Source organism: Podarcis melisellensis, assembly GCF_964234715.1.
Source record: "Podarcis melisellensis genome assembly, chromosome: 3".
NCBI classification, from domain to species: domain Eukaryota; kingdom Metazoa; phylum Chordata; class Lepidosauria; order Squamata; family Lacertidae; genus Podarcis; species Podarcis melisellensis.
Window position 1 is genome coordinate 109,324,592 of NC_138530.1, and position 20,086 is coordinate 109,344,677.

Consider the following 20,086-nt stretch of genomic DNA (forward strand, 5'->3'; position numbering starts at 1 on the left):
AATAGATAAAATTATATGCAAATGCACATACACACACAGTTAACTGTTAGATTAATAGTCTAATCCGGTCTCTCCTCTACCACTTGGGTAGCTTGTATCTTTCTGTTCTCGCCACCACAGCAATATCCTGTCTTGCCACATCTCTGTCAGTGTTAGCTAAAGCTGGCAGGGGATTTGCCTCTAGTCTAGACTTCAGTCTAACTGTAGTGTTAATTGTAGGTTGCAAGAGGCTGCATTCTGCATTTGCCATAGCTCTGGCCACTGACATCACTTTGATCTTTATCCTTGGAAATCACGTTCATTGAGAAAAGCTAAAACAAATTTCTCCCTCAGAGAGCTACCATCAAAGGCTGCGCTCTTTCAACTTGAACATTATCCCTGAAGCTTTGAGACTGCAATTAGAAATCAAATGCTGACTAATGTTCATCTGCTCTCAGTATCTTGCTGCAGAAATGTCAAAGCACCACAGGGCCTTACTCAGGGTACACTGCTGAATTTCATATCTACGTGCCAGGTTTAGATAGCTTTTAGAAAAGTAGGCTTTAAAAGGGAATAGCAGGAAAACATAGTATTTTATGGTTATGGTAATACTATGATCACCTGACACCGGAGGGCAAAACCATGGCATAAAAGAAATTAGCTGGCATTAGACGGGCATATTTATAACTGACGCAGTTGTTTGAAGGGGTGCCTAGAGAATTTTATTAAGGTTGCATTATCCCTGGCGTAGTGTGGCTCTTGTCCTCACATCTTTCTTTCTTTTTTTAAAGCTTTTTAGCATTTATTAAATTCACTCTGTAAAAAATCTGACACACATAAAACCAATGAGAGATAAGGAGTGGAAAGTCACCCCACCGAAAAAAACTTTACAGTACAAATTTAAATCCATTCAATTTAATCTTGAACAGCAATTTAATCTTAATCTTGGCTTAATCTTGAAGCGTAATCCAATGAGACTGAAGACGAGACACTTGAGGTCCAGGACAAGGTAGTAAAACACTCTTAGACCTTCTGGATCCTTGGACTGATTTACATCAATAAGAGAACCAATTTTTGATGTGGTCAAAGAGATGTGTTCATCACCAATTACAATTTCAAGCTCCGGCCGGCCAACTCTGTCAGGAGGCAGCCATAATGCATCATCTTCTTTCGTGATTTCACTGTCATCGATTATCCTCTTTAGCTCTTCCATCACACTTTTGTGTACGTAGGCTTCTTTTCTGATCATGACATCATTTTTATAATTGCTGTTGTTTGCATATCTCAGTTTCCCGTCAGGGCGGAACTCGAGAAACTCGTGGCCGAACTTCCTCTTCTGCCCAACGTAATAACGCAGATAGAAATTGCTCGCCATGGCCACATATTCCCCACCAGCCCGCTGAGACCTTGTCCTCACTTCTTAAACATGAAGTTGAGAGTTCATTAAACCTCAGGACGCTTTGGCTTCTAGAAGCCCAAAATGAAGCCCATAGCCCTCACACCACTGCAATAGTTTGCTTGTGTGGTTTTAGAAATGCCTAAGGCAAGGTAAGAGACGCGGGTGGCGTTGTGCGTTAAACCACAGAGCCTAGGACTTGCTGATCAGAAGATCAGCGGTTCGAATCCCCGCGACGGGGTGAGCTCCCATTGCTCGGTCCCTGCTCCTGCCAACCTAGCAGTTCAAAAGCACGTCAAAGTGCAAATAGATAAATAGGTGCGCTGGTAGCCGTAGGGTGGGGGCCGAGGGGGCCCGTTGTATCCATGGGGTGGCATCAAGGGAGGCGGCCCACGCATCCCGTGTGGGGACATGGGGCCGGGGTGACCCATCGGCGATCCAAAGTGAGGGCCCCCGGGCGGCATGCCCATGGGCGGGGGTCCAGGGTGGGGCATGCCTGGGGGAGGGCGGGGGGCGGCTGGCCTCCTGCCCCCGGCGGTCCTGGGTGATGAGGGCCCATCCCCGGCATCCCGTGATGTACCTGCATCTGTGGCATTCCTGGATGCATCCCACCTGGGGGGAAAGGATGTGGGTGGGGAGGGTGTCCCCCTCCAGGAGCACCTCCGGAAGGCGGTCCTGGAGCACCGGCGCCAGGCGGCATGGGTGGGGGCGGCATGGCTGGCGGCATCCCCGGGGGCATGGCTCCTGGTGGCGGCACTGGCAGAGGGAACGACCCAGGTGGCGGGATACCTGGCGGGGTGACGCCTGGCCCCAAGGTGGTGACCACTGGAGTGGGCACTGAGGGCGGGGAAGGGGCGTCGGCGAAGAGCTGGTGGGGCCGGTCGGCCTGCGAGAGGGGGTTCTGGGCGGCCAGGAGGCGCTCGGCCGCCGAACCGTGCCTCTCGCCCTTGGAGTCCTTCTTGAAGGCGTAGGAGACAGTGATGGGGCGGTTGCACAGGTACTGTCCGTTCATGCCCTCGATGGCGGCATCGGAGGCGTCGAACTGATACTACCCTTGCTGGTGCCTTTCCCGGGAAAGTCAGAGGCTCACTATGTCAGGTTCCTACTGGAAGACCGGACAAAAGCTAGAACTTTGGCAGTGGCAAAGTTTTTATCGGTGGTTGAAAGAACAAATGAGCCCTATATTCCAAACAAAGTGCTTGATTAACCTGGAGGTAGGCTGTATGAATTGTGTATTGATTTGTAATGTTTTGTTGGTCTCTGGACCGTAATAAAGATTGTTTGTTTGTTTGTTTATAAATAGGTACCACTTTGGCGGGAAGGTAAACGGCGTTTCCGTGCCTCGCTCTGGTTTGCCAGAAGCGGCTTAGTCATGCTGGCCACATGACCCAGAAGCTGTACACTGGCTCCCTCGACCAATAAAGCAAGATGATCGCCGCAACCCCTGAGTCGGCCACAACTGGACCTAAGGGACTGGACCTTTACCTTATCAATGGCCACTAGCTACGTATAATGACTGATCTTTTCAGAGTTGGGGACAGCAATGCTTCCAAACACCAGTTGCTGGAGACCACGGGAGGGGAGAGTCCTCTTATGCACATGTGTTTCTCGCTGGTTTCCCGAAGGCATTTGGTTGGCCATTGGAAGAACAGGATGCTGGACTAGATGGGCCATTGGCCTGATCCTGCAGGCTCTTCTTATGTTCTCCACTTGTCACATTGCCACATATTTCCATCACAAGTTGCTGGTAGGTCAGCTCTTTGATAATATAGCCAATCAACGGAAGTCTTGCTTTTGTAGTGTGACTGAGTGGTCTAAAGGGTTGGAGTAAGGCTTCAGTCACATACCAGTATATGGAGGCCCTAAATTTTAGGGGAAGCACCCTAGCTCTGTGGTAGAGCATCTGCTTTGCTCTGAGCATCTACAGTTAGGCTGGACTGGGAATGTCCATTGAAACTCTGGAGAGACACTGCCAATGTACAATGTACACAACACAGAGCTTGATGGACCAATGGTCAGACTCAAGGAAAGGTAGCTGCCTATGTCTTCTCAGTTAAAATGATGCATGTGGCAGAAAGAATTGTAGAGTTGGAAGGGACCATGAGAGTCATCTAGTCCAACCCCCTGCAATTCAGGAATCTTTCAACCAATATGGCGCTCAAACCCATGACCCTGAGATCAAGAGTCTCATGCTCTATCAACTGAGCTATCCGAGGCTATAACAACATATACACCAGAGGGGTTTTATTCAGCCCCTTTTTATCATTTCCTCTTGAATGATTTGGCTTCCATTGCTTCTATGAATTTGGCTCACCAGGATTCAATAAGTGGACTGTTATGTACAGTACTGAGTTGAATGGGATCCAAAATGCAGCAGTCTTATTGGTCCTAGAACAACAGGATCCAAAATGCAGCAGTCTGATTGGTCCTAGAACAATAGGATCCAAAATGCAGCAATCTGGTCCTAGAACAATAGGATTCAGAATGCAGCAGTCTGATTGGTCCTAGAACAATAGGATCCAAAATGCAGCAATCTGTTTGGTCCTAGAACAATAGGATTCAGAATGCAGCAGTCTGATTGGTCCTAGAACAATAGGATTCAGAATGCAGCAGTCTGATTGGTCCTAGAACAATGCAGCAGTATGATTGGTCCACAGGAGCCACCCAATCCAGCTCCAGGTGGAAGTGAATCCACAACCTGATTGGCCTACAGGAAAATTTAGCCAATCACATGCAGCCCATTGTATAAATAATGTATATAAAGTATATTTCATGGACACAAAGCATACAATAGAAATCTGTTGGCTACCTCTGCTAAATAACGTCAATATCTGTCTATCTCGGGAGACAATGGAGGAGCATGCCTTCGAGGGTGAAGTCAAACTGTTGGAAGGTTGCAGCACCTGCTATGGCTGTAGAGACTGTTGCAGGAGTGACATCTTCTGTTGCAGCTGGGGCAGAAGAAGGCATCTGGTTGTGCTGCTGCAAATGCACCATGGCGTTTCTTCTCCCTGCGCTCCTCCCAGCTGTCATTCCTCCTCTGGTCACTGCTATCGATATACAAACCTGACTATCTGTCTCCAAGAACTGCAGTCATCTACAAAGGATTCCCACACAGTGGGGTTGATGTTGCCAGTGTCCATGTCACATATGCAGAAATCTTTGTAACACAGACTTGGTGCCTGGAGCCAGTTCCCTGTAGAGTGCATCCTTGGGGATCTTGCCATCTTCCATTCTGTAGACATGACCAACCCGCCGTAAATGTGGTGAGAGCCAGTGTGGTGTAGTGGTTAAGAGCAGTGGACTCATAATCTGGTGAACCATGTTCGCGTCTCCGCTCCTCCACATGCAGCTGCTGGGTGACCTTGGGCTAGTCACACTTCTCTGAAGTCTCTCAGCCCCACTCACCTCACAGAGTGTTTGTTGTGGGGGAGGAAGGGAAAGGAGAACGTTAGCCACTTTGAGACTCCTTAAGGGGAGTGAAAGGCGGGATATCAAATCCAAACTCTTCTTCTTCTAGATGTCACTGAGACAGGAGTGCAAACATGTTGGGAATGTGGACTTGGGAGAGCACATCTTTGTACTGCCGTGTGATACCCAAAATCTTCCTGACACAGCTCATGTGGACAGCTTTGAGGCATTGCTCCTCACATTTTGTAAGTTGCCCATGACTCACTTCCATAAAGCAGCATGCTCAACACACAAGCCTAGTAGACCTTCATCTTTGCATTGGACATTAGTATCACATACTCCCATACCCTTTTGGAGATGTGAGCCATTGATGTACAGTGGTACCTCGGATTAAGTACTTAATTCGTTCCGGAAGTCCATACTTAACCTGAAACTGTTCTTAACCTGAAGCACCACTTTAGCTAATGGGGCCTCCCGCTAACGCCGCGCCACCGGAGCCCAATTTCTGTTCTCATCCTGAAGCAAAGTTCTTAACCTGAAGCAATATTTCTGGGTTAGCGGAGTCTGTAACCTGAAGCATATGTAACCTGAAGCGTATGTAACCCGAGGTACCACTGTACTTGAGTTGCTAATATACTTGTCCAGCTCAGCTTCGATGGACAGGATGCTCTATCAATAAATATTAGATATGAACAATTTGAGTGTAGCTACCAGCCTGACAGCAGTCACGAAATTAAAAGACGCCTGCTCCTTGGGAGAAAGGTGATGGCAAACCTAGACAGCATCTTAAAAAGCAGAGACATCACCTTGCCAACAAAAGTCCGTATAGTTAAAGCCATGGTTTTCCCAGTAGTGATGTATGGAAGTGAGAGCTGGACCATAAACAAGGCTGATCGCCGAAGAATTGATGCTTTTGAGTTATGGTGCTGGAGGAGTCCCAGACTCTTGAGAGTCCCATGGACTACAAGAAGATCAGACCTATCCATTCTTAAGGAAATCAGCCCTGAGTGCTCACTGGAAGGACAGATCCTGAAGCTGAGGCTCCAATACTTTGGCCACCTCATGAGAAGAGAAGAATCCCTGTAAAAGAACTTGATGCTGGGAAAGATGAAGGGCACAAGGAGAAGGGGACAACAGAGGACGAGATGGTTGGACAGTGTTCTCGAAGCTACTAACATTAGTTTGACCAAACTGTGGGATGCAGTGGAAGACAGGAGTGCCTGGCAGGCTCTGGCCCATGGGGTCATGAAGAGTCGGACATGACTAAATGACTAAACAACAACAAAGCAGCCTGCTGCACCAACATAATTTGCTTTGCCAATTTTGGCAATCGGTATGTTTCTCGCAATGATGCGCTGAGCATTTATTCTATTGCTTAGCCATCCTGTATTTCTCCCGATGACGGACTCATAGTGAATCTCTGCATGTCAGATAGGCAAAGTCCAATTGGGCAATCAAAAATGCAGCCTTCTTGCCTGCCGCATGCCTGCCATCGTATCTCCACCCTCAACTTTTTATTTGCTAAAAGGAACAAATGGGAAAGGGGAAGCAATTAAATTTTGTAGCTTTTAAAGCTGGCCTGTGTATATGGTAAGAAAATACCATAAATGTTTTTTGACTTTTTGCCAGTTGTTAGCAATGTGCAGCCCATGGAAATAATGTCAAGAAACCCCGTAAAGGCTTTTGTGGCCTGAATTGTAATGAATGTAGTTTGATACAAAGACTTTCTCACAACATGGCAAAGTGAATCATAAAATACTGGACCTTGAAAGTTAATGCATTTTTTTTTAACAATGGCCCAGGGACGGTTTACGTAATGAATTGTAATTAACCCACCTTCAGAATCTTTTATGAGTGTTTTGCCAATTAGCTTTGCATGCTTGCTAATGACTCATAGCCTGCGCATGTCTTTACAGAGCACACTTGTTGCTAGTCTGTTAAGTCAGCAGAAGTATGCAGCATGCTGATGTAGCTACAGGTAAGAGCCACCCGATACTAACAAACTTTAGCATTCGCCACTCAGAATGCATTTGCAAGGACTGAAAGCCCAAGGTAATTGTAATGTATAGCAACGGCAAGAGGCTTTTGGTTTCTGAAGGATTGCAAGGAATGTACTGGGCTCTGGTTGAAACATCTGTTGTTACTTAGTACTAACATATATAATATTGCTAATTGCTGAGACATCTTTGTTTTCCTTACTTAGCACTAGGGTTAGAATGGTTTTATTTTTGTGGCTCATGGCTTCCTGCCATTTGCAACACAAGTTCTACTCTAAAGAAAATAAAATGGCTTGCAGGCTGCCTACTTACGTGGTGTACAGGCTTTCTATTTTTAAGAAAAATTAAAGAGGATTAGTGCAGTAATGCAGAGCATACGGAATTGTTTCTTGCCGGCCTTGGATGAATATTTACAAGCACCCAATTCCTGCCTTCCAAATACTTCAGAAGCAATTAAATGGGGAAATGCAGCCGAATGGCCTTTGTATTGCATTTCCTGCTAATGTGATCTGTTGGATTAACTGATGCTAGTGAGGTACCCATAAAATTGTGCAAACACATATTGTTCCCCCTGTTGTTGTTTAGTTGTTTAGTCGTGTCCGACTCTTTGTGACCACATGGACCAGAGCGCGCCAGGCACTCCTGTCTTCCACTGCCTCCCGCAGTTTGCTCAAACTCATGCTGGTAGCTTCGAGAACACTGTCCAACCATCTTGTCCTCTGTCGTCCCCTTCTCCATGTGCCCTCCATCTTTCCCAGCATGAGGGTCTTTTCCAGGGAGTCTTCTCTTCTCATGAGGTGGCCAAAGTATTGAAGCCTCAGTTTCAGGATCTGTCCTTCCAGTGAGCACTCAGGGCTGATTTCCTTCAGAATGGATAGGTTTGATCTTCTTGCAGTCCATGGGACTCTCAAGAGTCTCCTCCAGCACCATAATTCAAAAGCATCCATTCTTTGGCGATCAGCCTTCTTTATGGTCCAGCTTTCACTTCCATACATCACTACTGGGAAAACCATAGCTTTTCTATACTGACCTTTATTGGCAAGGTGATGTCTCTACTTTTAAAGAAGCTGTCTATGTTTGTTATTGTTCCCCCTAACCCCCAATAATAGTCATGATGATAGTAGGAGGCATGGACACCAGCTTTCTTAACCTAGCAAAAAGCTGCAAAGGGGATAAATATGTTGGAAAGCTACCAACCCTTCAGCGTAGGTACCTGATCTGAAGAATACCCGTTTCGCTATTTATCTGACATGGACCATTCCATTCGGGCTCCAAGTACCAGAAAAGCTGCTGACTGATCTGTGTTTGTCTTTGCCAGCACCCCTTGAAGGCATTGCTGAGGAGACACCTGATCACCCCATGTCATCTGGACTTGCCAGCCACAGATGTAATGAAATGGACAGGGTTCAAGAGCAAGTAGCCTCTTCTGTCGGTAGGGTGTGAGATATCATTGGGATAAGGTCCCCTTATCAAAGAGATGCCTCAGGAGTTTCCCCAGGTTTGCCTCTCCCCCTGTGCCTGGCAACTGTAACTGTGTTACACCAAATATTATCACACTGAATGAATTGATTCTTCCCCACAGCATCCATAGTGTGGGGTTGGTCTCTCAATTTGCCAGTTGTGAGATTATCGGAAAACGGTCCTGCTTCACCCTGCAAATGGTGACTGGCAAATGTCATGCTACAACATCATAAAGGGTGTGTGTGACTGGGGGCTACCACTCAGAAGGGGATGGGGTAATCCTCATTGAGCCTTGAAGTTAATTGAGAGGGTGAATCTTAAAGTGTGTGGGATCCAAGCCAGTTAGAGCTTAATAGTTCAGAACCAGCACCTTGAATTTTGCAGAAAAGGTAATAGTGAGCCTGTGCAGGTGCTGGAACATGGATGCAGTGTGTTCTCTTCTCATGAGGAGGTCATTATGCATCAAGCAAGCAAGGCCAGTCTTGCCTAAAATTCATCATCTGTAATCTAACCTCAAGATTGCAAAGCCATTAATTGCCATTGCTAGATCTGAATTGGACAAATCTCACCAGGTTCGTCTGATGAAAATGGCTCCTTGCTCATCTCCATAACCTGTGTTTCCATGTATAATTAGGAGCACTCAACAACCACCAGTCTGAGGGAAGGTGAACACTACCTATTATGCAACTCCAAATGATGAGTCTATCTGACCATTAATGCTTCAGTCTTGACTGGGATTCTCTCTCCTTCTCTTTTGACTCGCCTACATCCAGTTTCATAGCATGATCAAACAATGGATAAGAAACCAGATTATAGGACCCAGGGGCAGGGGAGAATGAGAATGTGAGTAACAGCTATGGGTTATTTAGCATATGGTATGACACCTAAGGCTCTACCTCTAGATGTTGCCGAACAGCTTCGTATATTCATTAAACACAACTGGGGACAAGATGGCACTTTGAATAGAGAAGTCTCAGGGGACGAAAAGCCAACCACCCGTTGCTACATTTTAGATCTTCTGGTGGGTGCTGATGAGTGAAGTGTGGGATTTAACCTCTGCTAAGAGGACCTTTTTGTTGGGACGCAGGTGGCACTGTGGGTTAAACCACAGAGCCTAGGACTTGCTGATCAGAAGGTAGGCAGTTCGAATCTCCGCGACGGGGTGAGTCCCATTGCTCGGTCCCTGCTCCTGCCAACCTAGCAGTTCAAAAGCACATGAAAGTGCAAGTAGATAAATAGGTACCACTCCGGCGGGAAGGTAAATGGCGTTTTCCATGCGGCTTAGTCATGCTGGCCACATGACCCGGAAGCTGTACACCGGCTCCCTCAGCCAATAAAGTGAGATGAGTGCCACAACCCCAGAATCGGTCACGACTGGACCTAATGGTCAAGGGTCCCTTTACCTTTTAAGAGGACCTTTAAATGTTACTTTACATAGCTGGGGCAACATTCATTCATTCATTCATTCATTCATGACATTTATACCTCATCTTTTATTCCAAGGATCTCATTATGCTATGCCTGGTTCTCCAACTCCCCATTTCATCACCACTATAACCATGTGAAGTAGCTTAGGCTGGGAGTGTCTGCCTGGCCCAAGATCACCCAGTGTGCTGAGTGAGGACTTGACCCTCCTTTTCCCAGGTCCAAGTCTAAGACTCCAACCACTATTCCACATGGGCTCTGTTTCATGCTGGAATGTGACGGAATGCTGTCTGTGCTGGTCCCGGCCCGGGGGGAAGGTTACCGTTGGCGTAGTCAAAGTCCGGTCCTGGGTCACTAGCCTGGAAACAGTTCACAAGGAGCGGGGTGAGGTCCGAAGCAGGGAGCCAGGCAGGGACAGGAACACTGGAGGGTCAGGTCTGGGTCCGGGCAGGAGCAGGTACTCAACGACGTTGCTCCCACAACCTGGGACGGGGCTGACTGGCCTTTATCTTCTCTGAGGCCAGGGGCGGTCCCGGCCCCCAGGAGACCCGCCTCTCTTGGCCTTAAGGCGAGCACTCCTCCTGGGAGAAACCAGTTCCCTCCGCCTCTCTGCCCTAAGCCTCTGCAGTTCAGGAGAAGCTGGAGGGTTACTGGACCCAGGGGGAGACTCTCCTTCCTCTGGTAGGGCCGGGAGAGGCGCACCTGTAGGCACTGTGTCCTTAATCACCTCTGGAGCTAGAGTGGAATCACCTGGTGCCTGCTCCTGAGGCTCCGGCACAGGTGCAGGCTCTTCAGATCCAAGGCCCTGCCCCAGTTCAGCCAGCCCTGGAGGCGGGGACTCCTGTGCAGGCTGGGATTCCTCCGGTTCAGCCTCTGAGTCAGATTCCCAGGCCATCACACTGTCATAGCTAGGACCCTGTATAATATGGGGGGGGGGGCAAACAGACAGGTTTGTGGACAGGTGGCTGACACCACCCCAGCCCCAACTTATGCATATTCATTTGATGTTTGTGGAGTGTTATTCCATGTAGGAAAAAAGGTAAAGGACCCCTGGATAGTTAAGTCCAGTCAAAGGCGACTATGGGATGTGGGTCGAGCTGTGGTCTAAACCACTGAGCCTCTTGGGCTTGCTGATTAGAAATCCCCGCAGCGGGGTGAGCTCCCGTTGCTCTGTCCCAGCTCCTGCCAACCGAGCAGCTCGAAAGCACACCAGTGTAAGTAGATAAATAGGTACCACTGGTAAGTAGATAAATAGGTAAGTAGATAAATAGGTACCACTGCAGTGGAAAGGTAAACGGCGTTTCTGTGCACTTTGGCTTCTGTCACGGTGTCCCGTTGCACCAGAAGTGGTTAAGTCCTGCTGGCCACATGACCTGGAAAGTTGTCTGCAGACAAACGCCGGCTCCCTCGGCCTGAGAGCAAGATGAGCACCGCAACCCCATAGTCTCCTTTGACTGGACTTAACTGTCCAAGGGAATAGGTGTACTGGCTTCCACCAGCAGAAACATTTAGTTGACTGTGGCCCAGAATATTTAAGTGACTGAGCTATACTAGTAGTGAGTGAAGCACAGACAAGTGAGGAGTGGGAAATCCCCCTGCCTGTTGGAAGGTTTACATCAGTGTTGAGGATCCCTTTTCAACCTGAGGGGTGAGCCTTATTCTGAATGAAGCAAAAAAAATATCTTTGTATAGTAGGCCAGTTTCTTGTAACACACACACACACACACACACACACAAAATATTGGTAGCTCAGTTGGTAGAGCATGAGACTCTTAATCTCAGGATTGTAGGTTGAAATCCCACGTGGGGCAGAAGTTTCCTGCATTACAGGAATTTGGACCAGATGACCCCTGTGGCTCTACAATTCTATGATTCTATCCTCCATCTAGACAACCAGGAGCCAATATCAGAGTGCAACATCTCAGCCAGGCAAAAATAGTTCAGGTACAAAGCTGGGCCAAGTGAGAGTAGTCCCAAGGTCCAGACAGCAAGAAGCGGAGGGCCACATCTTCCATCACTGCTCTCTTTGTCAAGCTGTGTTCTAGCATGTATAGTTTTATGTAGGAGGGTATGAGGTTTTTCCCAGCAAGAGGTCGTTTTCTGACTAGGGCATAAGTTACCCTGCGGAGCATGTTTTTCCAGCATATCAGCCTTGGTTCAGTCCTGGGAAAGGGGCCAGCTCAAAGAAGACTGCATGAATAGTGGCGTAGCGGGTGGTGCTGGGACGCGGGTAGTGCTGTGGGTTAAACCACAGAGCCTAGGACTTGCCGAAAAGAAGGTCAGCAGTTCAAATCCCCGCAATGGGGTGAGATCCCGTTGCTCGGTCCCTGGCTCCTGCTAACCTAGCAGTTTGAAAGCATGACAGAGTGCAAGTAGATAAATAGGTACCACTCCAGTGGGAAGGTAAACGGCATTTCCATGCGCTGCTCTGGTTCACCAGAAGCGGCTTAGTCATGCTGGCCACATGACCCGGAAGCTGTACGCCGGCTCCCTCGGCCAATAAAGCCAGATGAGCGCCGCAACCCCAGAGTCGGTCACGACTGGACCTAATGGTCAGGTGTCCCTTTACCTTTATGGGGGGCACAGGGTGCAAAATCATTAGGGGGACAAAATTTCTGGTGCTGCCTCAATACAACTGTGTACTTCCATGGCTGGGCTCCATTGAAAACAGCTTCTCCATGCAAACCAGGAAGTGACCTCTCCAGACAATGGAATGCCTCTTCTTTTCTTATCTCTGTGGCTGCGATCTCCTGGGAGACGCAGATGCCATTAGGCAGTTGAATGGGTACTCCATCCGTTTCCCTCCCTCCCTCTCACTCATCCCTCTGTGTGGGTACTATGCCAACATGCATGAAAACTGTTTCAGAGACCAATATAGGACCAGATTCCTAACATATGCTGACTGTGTGTGTGTGTGTATTTCTCATTTAGCTTTCTACTCTATAAGGATGTCCCAAAGGTCATGTGGGAAAGTGCCAGTAAAATCTTGCTCAGCATTTATATGGATTACTCTAACACTGTAGTGTTAAGAGATCAAGCATGCCGTTGTACTTCATTTACCAAAAATATGTGTGCTTCTTTGCTTTTTTGAGCAGTCCGGTGAGATGAAGCAGATTGGGTCAGCTGGAAGAGCTGCACTCTCCTGGCAGTCTGAACAAACACCAATTCCACCTCATTAAAGATGTGGTGTGTTGGGTGATGATAACCGGAAGATGGTGTCTGGCAAAAACCACCATTCATATCCATAGTTGGATTTAAGTGAATTAATAACCAGACGAGGGTTATTACTGAAACAATATTGTGCTGAAAATTTGATCTCTTTTGTTTATTTGGGTTTAAAAAATAATAATCTTGGTATTTCCGACAGATCCGCTACTTTTACTATTGATTTTGTCCAAATCATGTGCAGGACTTGGCATGCCATTTCAGGTGATCACTTTTCATCACTTCATTTAGCTCAGACAAGTTGACTTAAAAAAAAAGTGTTGACACTTTTTTTTATAAATAGAAAGCATATGGTTAGTTAATCATTTAGAATCACTGAACACCTACCCAGAGTGGTCATAATTATAGCAATAGTCACACAGTATGTGAAGCCCTACCACAGATTTCTTGGGTGTTGCTTGAACTGCTGTGCTTCCGTGTCTGGACAACTAATTTGGATGGTGATTTGTCAAGAAATGTAATCTTCAGAGGTTGCAAGTGAAAGGAGGTGTCCTTTATGGTATTACATGAACAGGACGGAGCTAGCAGACTTCAACAACTGCTTTCACAATTGCTGTGCTCCTGTAAACTTCTGGGGCACGAAAGCAATTAGCAACTAATATCGGTTAGGTAGGACTCGTTATTGAAAACTACGCAGTCTCTGCTCAACAATCCTTCTGGGAAGTAGACCTAAAGTTAATTAAAGATATTAGAAAAAAATACTAGTTGTTCTCAACTAGTCATGCATACCAGGCACATAAACAGCCCCTCCAAACTGCTTACCTTTCCAAGAGTCAAGCAGGTGATCTCCACATTTTGGAAAGTTGAAACTCTCCCTCTGTTGGTGAATTGGCTCTCTGATACCTGGGATTCTTGGAGAAATGTTGCCAATTTAAAGTGGCCAGAGGTTTCACAAAGCAGAAGCCTTCCTCTCAGTACCGCTCTCTTTCATGTTGAAGTGAGAGGGGTTAAATAAAGCTGAATGCTATCTTCTATCTGTACATGCTAAGATGTTTCATAGTGTACTTTGGCCTCTGCTACTGGCCAAGGGTAGGGACACAGGGCGTGCTGTGGGTTAAACCACAGAGCCTAGGACTTGCCGATCAGAAGGTTGGCGGTTCGAATCCCCGCAATGGGGTGAGCTCCCGTTGCTCGGCCCCTGCTCCTGCCAACCTAGCAGTTCGAAAGCACGTCAAAGTGCAAGTAGATAAATAGGTAACGCTCTGGCAGGAAGGTAAACGGTGTTTCCGTGCGCTGCTCTGATTCGCCAGAAGCGGCTTAGTCATGTTGGCCACATGAGCTGTACGCCAGCTCCCTTGGCCAATAAAGCGATATGAGCGCCGCAACCCCAGAGTCGTCTGTGATGGGACTTAACTTTCAGGGGTCCCTTTACCTTACTGGCCAAGGGTGACTGTACCTCACTCCTCTAAGGAAGAAGATCATGGCAAGAACTTGGCCCCATCCATTGGCCAGTGAAGGAGCAGCTGAAGGAGGTTGCCAGGAAGAAGAGTCTGTTCCAACTTCCAATTGCCCTGGGACTGCAGAGCTAAAATGAGATTCACTCTGGCCCCATCAGTCAGTCAGAGGACATGGGGCTGTGGGGTGGGAAAGGAGAGTTCAGGGTTGTTCTTTTTTGCATTATTTGTTGCTTGTAAGCTGTTACAATAATAGGGTTGAAAAGCAGGGCATAAATCTTCCAAATTAACAGAAGTATTGTTGTTTTGGCACTATAGCAATTGCACATTATTTGGCTTAATAAGCACAATAGATGAAGTGTTAAACTATGGGACGTAGAGTCCTCCAGACGTTGTACAAATTCTGTTCACACATCCAAGAGTGTGCTTGGGTTGGGGCCACCCATTACTGCCATGCTGCCTCCAGAAAGCTGGCCAAATAAAGTCACAGTACTGTAAAATACAGGGACGCAGGTGGCGCTGTGGGTTAAACCACAGAGCCTAGGACTTGCCGATCAGAAGGTCTGTGGTTTGAATCCCCGCAACGGGGTGAGCTCCCATTGCTCGGTCCCTGCTCCTGCCAACCTAGCAGTTTGAAAGCACGTCAAAGTGCTAGTAGATAACGGCTTAGTCCTGCTGGCATGACCCAGAAGCTGTACACCGTCTCCTTTGGCCAATAAAGCGAGATGAGCGCTGCAACCCCAGAGTCGGCCACGACTGGACCTAATGGTCAGGGGTCCCTTTACCTTTACCTACTGTAAAATACAGTAGAAATGCATCAGTGACAAGTACATTGAGAAGAAATCATAAAAAGCCAGATTCTTGGCAGGCAGCTACCTGTACCTGCCAGAATAAAAAATAATATGTATTTACCAAAGATAAGAGAGGACCACCTGTACTTGTTTCACAAGTCAAGGTTTGCTGCAGATAGCCTTTTCATTCTCTCTCTACATCTTAGATGCAGTGTTGTGGGAGGAAAAGGAAAAAAAAGAAGCCCCCAAAGTCTGCCGAACTAACTTCAGCTCCAAAAGGAGCCACCTGTACAAATAGGAAACCTATGCTCCAGTTTCATTTTAATGAACCTCCTGAAGAATCCAAGAACCTTCTTCCTCCTCTGTACATGGAAAGCATTAAAAATTGACATCCATGTATGATAATAAGCTATGTGCTTTAAAAAATAATAATCCTGCTGTATCCCAGAGAAGTGTCACCACTCTATGTGATGCTTAGTTTGGGTGTCAGAGAACCCACTGGATAACACAGCTGAGTGCAAAGGCTGAACTAAGTTGAGAGCTCATGATTTTGGTGACAGAGCTGCCCAGTCTGAACCATGTATTTAAACAAATCACCAATATATACTCTATGAGACAACACCACCAAGATGGCCTCAGGCTCCCTGCCCTACCCAAGGCCATCCAAGTCAATGGAGCTAAAGAGGGTGATTTTCTGCTTTTCCCCATTCAGCTCAAGGGCCAGAAATGCCCCTTTAGGATGGATTAGCCCAGGTTTTCAAATCACCACTCATCTGGTGGTCTGCAGGGAGTAAAAATTGTTTTAGGGGAGTCAGTTCAGTATATGCTATCACTGACCCCCTTCCACCTACCAAATTGCCCACAAACCACTTTCATCTGCGATCTGATGTTTTTACATTGCATACTGGCAAATCTGATGTTGCTAGATTATCCCACGGGCCACATGAGACTGTGGATGTCCTGGGAGGTGGCATCTCATTTTAGGTCATAGAGGTAAAGCAGAGTCAGAATGGAAGGGGAACACCTCTGACAAATACCGTATTTTTTGCTCTATAAGACACACTTTTTCCCTCCTAAAAAATAAGGGGAAATGTGTGTGCGTCTTATGGAGCGAATGCAGGCTGCACAGCTATCCCAAAAGCCAGACCAGCAAGAGGGATTACTGTTTTCACTGCGCAGTGATCCCTCTTGCTGTTCTGGCTTCTGAGATTCACAATACTTTTTCTCTTGTTTTCCTCCTCCAAAAACTGGGTGCGTCTTGTGGTCTGGTGTGTCTTATAGAGCGAAAAATACGGTACTTTCTCCCACTGTGAAAAGCACCACATTTGCAGGGAGCTGCAAACCACTGATAACTGTTTTGCCATTCAGAATGAGCAAAACTTCATGACCTCGCTCTGAATATTCTTTGTGATGTCATGATGGAGTCAGATATGATTGGCTACATGGCTTCATTTTATCGTCATGGAGCCAAATCCATTTGGTTTTGTGATACTGTCGTGCTACCTTCATGATCTGTGATTGGCTGAGATAATATATTAACGAAAAGAAGTTGGCAGTGTTTTTTTTTTTAAAAAAAAAGTATTCTGATGTCACTGATTTCAAGAGGCACCAAACAGGTATTTAAAAGGCACAAAAATGGTGAGCTTGGACAGGAGACATTTGGAAGGTCCTGGCATGCTCTGGTCCATGGGGTCACGAAGAGTTGGACACAACGACTAAACAACAACAACAATTACAAAATTGCCAATTGCAAAAAGGGAAAAGGAGTTTGCTAACAAATGTATCGCAGCATGAAAGTTTTCACTGTATTCATCTGACCCCATTAACATTAACAGTTTAAATTTAAACTATAAAATACCCCTGTATCAAACACGAAAGTTTGGTTGTGCTTAGACTAACCTTGTGAAGAATACAGAGAATACAAAGATTAGATGGACTATGAAAGAATTTAAGGAAAGGAAGTGACTGAAGAACAGATGTAAAGGTGAATTAGATAACCAAGAAACATGTGGTGAATGCGGTGGAAGTCTTTTATAATATTTTAACTAGGATTTAAATATTGTAATGTTTGAAGTATGAATTTGGAATAATTGATTATAAAAAGTATTTTTTTCTCTTCATTCTTTTTCTTGTTTCTTTCTTTTCTCTTTTGCCTTTCTTCTTTTCTAGTTTGCATTCTGGAAAATTTTGTAGATAAAATGTTTTATGTATGGTTATGTATTGTTTCTATTTCTTTTTTTCTATTCATTTTTTGGGGGGGTAAAATTTAATTAAAAAAAATTAAAATGATTTTTTAAAAAAGTATAAAATACCCAATTCCCTTCTGGATGAATTAAGTTTCTGGTTGTTGAAAAATGAGCTTACCATAAAAATTAAAAACTAGCTTTTCACTAGAAATACAGGAATGTGTGGTTCTCACAAGCAAAGCCCTCCACAATTTGGAGCTAGAGATTTTGCGGACTGAAGAGCTAAGCTGTTAGATTCTAAATGCAAGGCGCTATGTCTTTTGACGAAAGCAGATGATGATACAGATATAATATAATGGGAAGACACTCGTGGAATAGTTTAAAACACACAGTGGATGGAGCCCTACTTGCTCTAAGGTCAAGTCTGTTAAAATGTAGTGCTAAAGGTTTACCAAACAACCCTCTAACTTTTCCTCAGAATAACTTGGAAACAAGACCAGCAGACGGTTTCTATTTTTATGTTAAAATGGAAACTGAGATGGCAAGGATTCGTGGAATTTACTAAGCGAGGGAAATGCTTTTTCAATCTTAAATTCAAACGGAATAGAAATTATAGCCTTCCAGTGTTGTGGAACTATAATATTAGCCTTCCTCCTTCCCAGCTGCTAGCAGTTGAAGGAATTGGAAGCTGGAAGTATATTTCCTAAATCGACCTAATTCCTTTCGAAGTCTTTCTATGTGAACTACTACACCACTTGGCACAATTCGTGTTATTGATTCTGGAGAAAGAAAACCAGTCTTGTAATATTTTTTTGCAGATAAGTTACAGGAGAAACAAGGACAAATAAATTAAACAATTGGGCAGTTTCAAACAGCATTGTTTTCTCTGCCCTCCGACTTTCTCTGCCCTGAGATATTTGCAGTGCAACATGTCTACTCAGAAGTAGTAAGTTCCTTTGTTTTCAACGGGATTCATTCCCAAATAACTGTGTATAGGATTGAAATCTTTGTAGCTGTTGCAGCAAGAAAGAGTTTGCATTCGCACGAACCACATGGCATGAGGCTTCCGCAGATTTTGTTGCGATTGCATCTTTCTCCCAAGAATTTTAAAAGGCTCAAATAATGGAGAAGCATTTGTGATCTGCCCATTATTCTCTCTTAATGCAAATATCAAATACATTCAACCACTTGGGTTTGATGTAAAAGTTATGGGAATGTTATATCATGAGCTTTGAGTACTGCATTGTTTTTAATGTTGTAAAAGTTATTGTAGGCACAGGTGAGCACTGGGGTATGGGGGAGTGTTTATCTCATAGCCTGCCTAGAGAAAAGTAGCATGGGAAGAATAATTTGCTATTAAATTAGCATCAAATAGGTTGGTTTTTTTAAAAGCTAAAAGGACCCATAGACACTTAAGTCCAGTCAAAGGCGACTATAAGGTTGTGGTGCTCATCTCACTTTCAGACCGAGGAGGCCGGCATTTGTCCACAGACAGCTTCCAGGACATGTGGCCAGCATGACTAAATGCTTCTGGTACAACGGAACACCATGACGGAAACCAAAGTGCATGGAAATGTCAGTTATGGTACCTATTTATCTACTTGCACTGGTGTGCTTTCGAACTACTAGGTTGGCAGGAGCTGGGACAAAGCAATGGGAGCTCACCCCCTTGCGTGGACTTGAACTGCTGACCTCACAATCAGCAAGCACAAGAGGCTTGGGGGTTTGACCACAGCGCCGCCCGTGTCCACTTCCTATAGGTAGAGAGGTCCTGTAAAAGATGGATTGTCTACTTGCCAGCTCTTTGCCTTGCCTGCTGCTTCTCTGTCCGCATGCTGCTGCCCATTTCGTTGAGATGACCACTACACTCATACTTCTGCTGACCACCTCACTAAGAGAAGAACATACAGGGTCCACCATCTGCTCCCAACTAAGCCCACCTCACTGAGAAAGAAATTGTGCTGACATGTACCTGTTTTTGGCAGCTTCCGCAAGAGAAATAAATATTCTGTCCACATGTTACTGCCTGCCTGAGTGGAAGAGGAACGAAGAGGAATGAATGCCTCACCCCACAAGATAATGATCCCTGCCTGAAGGACAGTGGCTGCCCACTGTGGCCCATGCTAGCCACCCGAGGGAGAAAAACTGGCCACTGTGATCTCATGCTGATGCTGCCTATTTCACAGACTGTCTTCTCACATGGATGTGTCCAACCAGAAGGAGTGACACAGGCCATTGTGATGTCATGCTGATGCTGAAGGAGAGATAAACTGGCCAATGTACCAGCCCACAATGGCTGTTCACCTGAATAACAAGGAGACACTGTCTGGCACGCCAACACATTGCTCACCATGTTCATGAGAATTATGTCCTTTTCACCTTGGACCAGACGGGGGTTTCTTAACTTGCTTTTTACTCTCCTGTTCCTGCATATTAGGTTCCCTTACCAGAGGTCTATAATAACAAGGTAATGAATCAACCCCATTTATTTGTACACAAAAGGTAGGTAAAGGTAGAAGGTAAGTCCAGAAGATTAAGTCCAGTCAAAGATGATTATGGAGTTGTGGCACTCATCTTGCTTTCAGGCCGAGGGAACCAATGTTTGTCTGCAGACAGCTTCCAGGTCATGTGGCCAGCATGACTAAGCTGCCTCTGGTGCAACAGTTTCTCCAGTTGATTTTGAGGATTGTGATCATGGCCTCAAAGAGGTGTCCACTTGGTCTGTATGCATCTCCCATTGTTCTGATCAGGAAGAATACAAATTCGTTGATAATTGTGATGGACTAAAGGCTTCTGAACAGTTTAGGCATGAAGAATGCTT

At 45.8% G+C, this 20,086-nt stretch overlaps 1 long non-coding RNA gene and 2 pseudogenes across 3 annotated transcripts; all 3 read right to left on the minus strand.

The window, feature by feature from the left end:
- Window positions 1–874: 874 nt before the first annotated feature.
- On the minus strand, window positions 875–1,398 carry LOC309366425 (protein mago nashi homolog pseudogene; annotated as a pseudogene). The gene has a single exon. The product of its transcript is annotated as a protein mago nashi homolog pseudogene (transcript).
- A 261-nt stretch (window positions 1,399–1,659) lies between these two features.
- LOC309366323 lies at window positions 1,660–6,279 on the minus strand (annotated as a pseudogene). Its single transcript has 2 exons — window positions 6,262–6,279; window positions 1,660–2,423 (listed from the first exon to the last, which is right to left on the minus strand). The product of its transcript is annotated as an uncharacterized misc_RNA (transcript).
- Window positions 6,280–12,967: 6,688 nt separating this feature from the next.
- Window positions 12,968–14,802, minus strand: LOC309367300. Its single transcript, XR_014167006.1, has 2 exons — window positions 13,657–14,802; window positions 12,968–13,139 (listed from the first exon to the last, which is right to left on the minus strand). It is a non-coding gene; the product is annotated as an uncharacterized lncRNA (long non-coding RNA).
- Window positions 14,803–20,086: the final 5,284 nt, after the last annotated feature.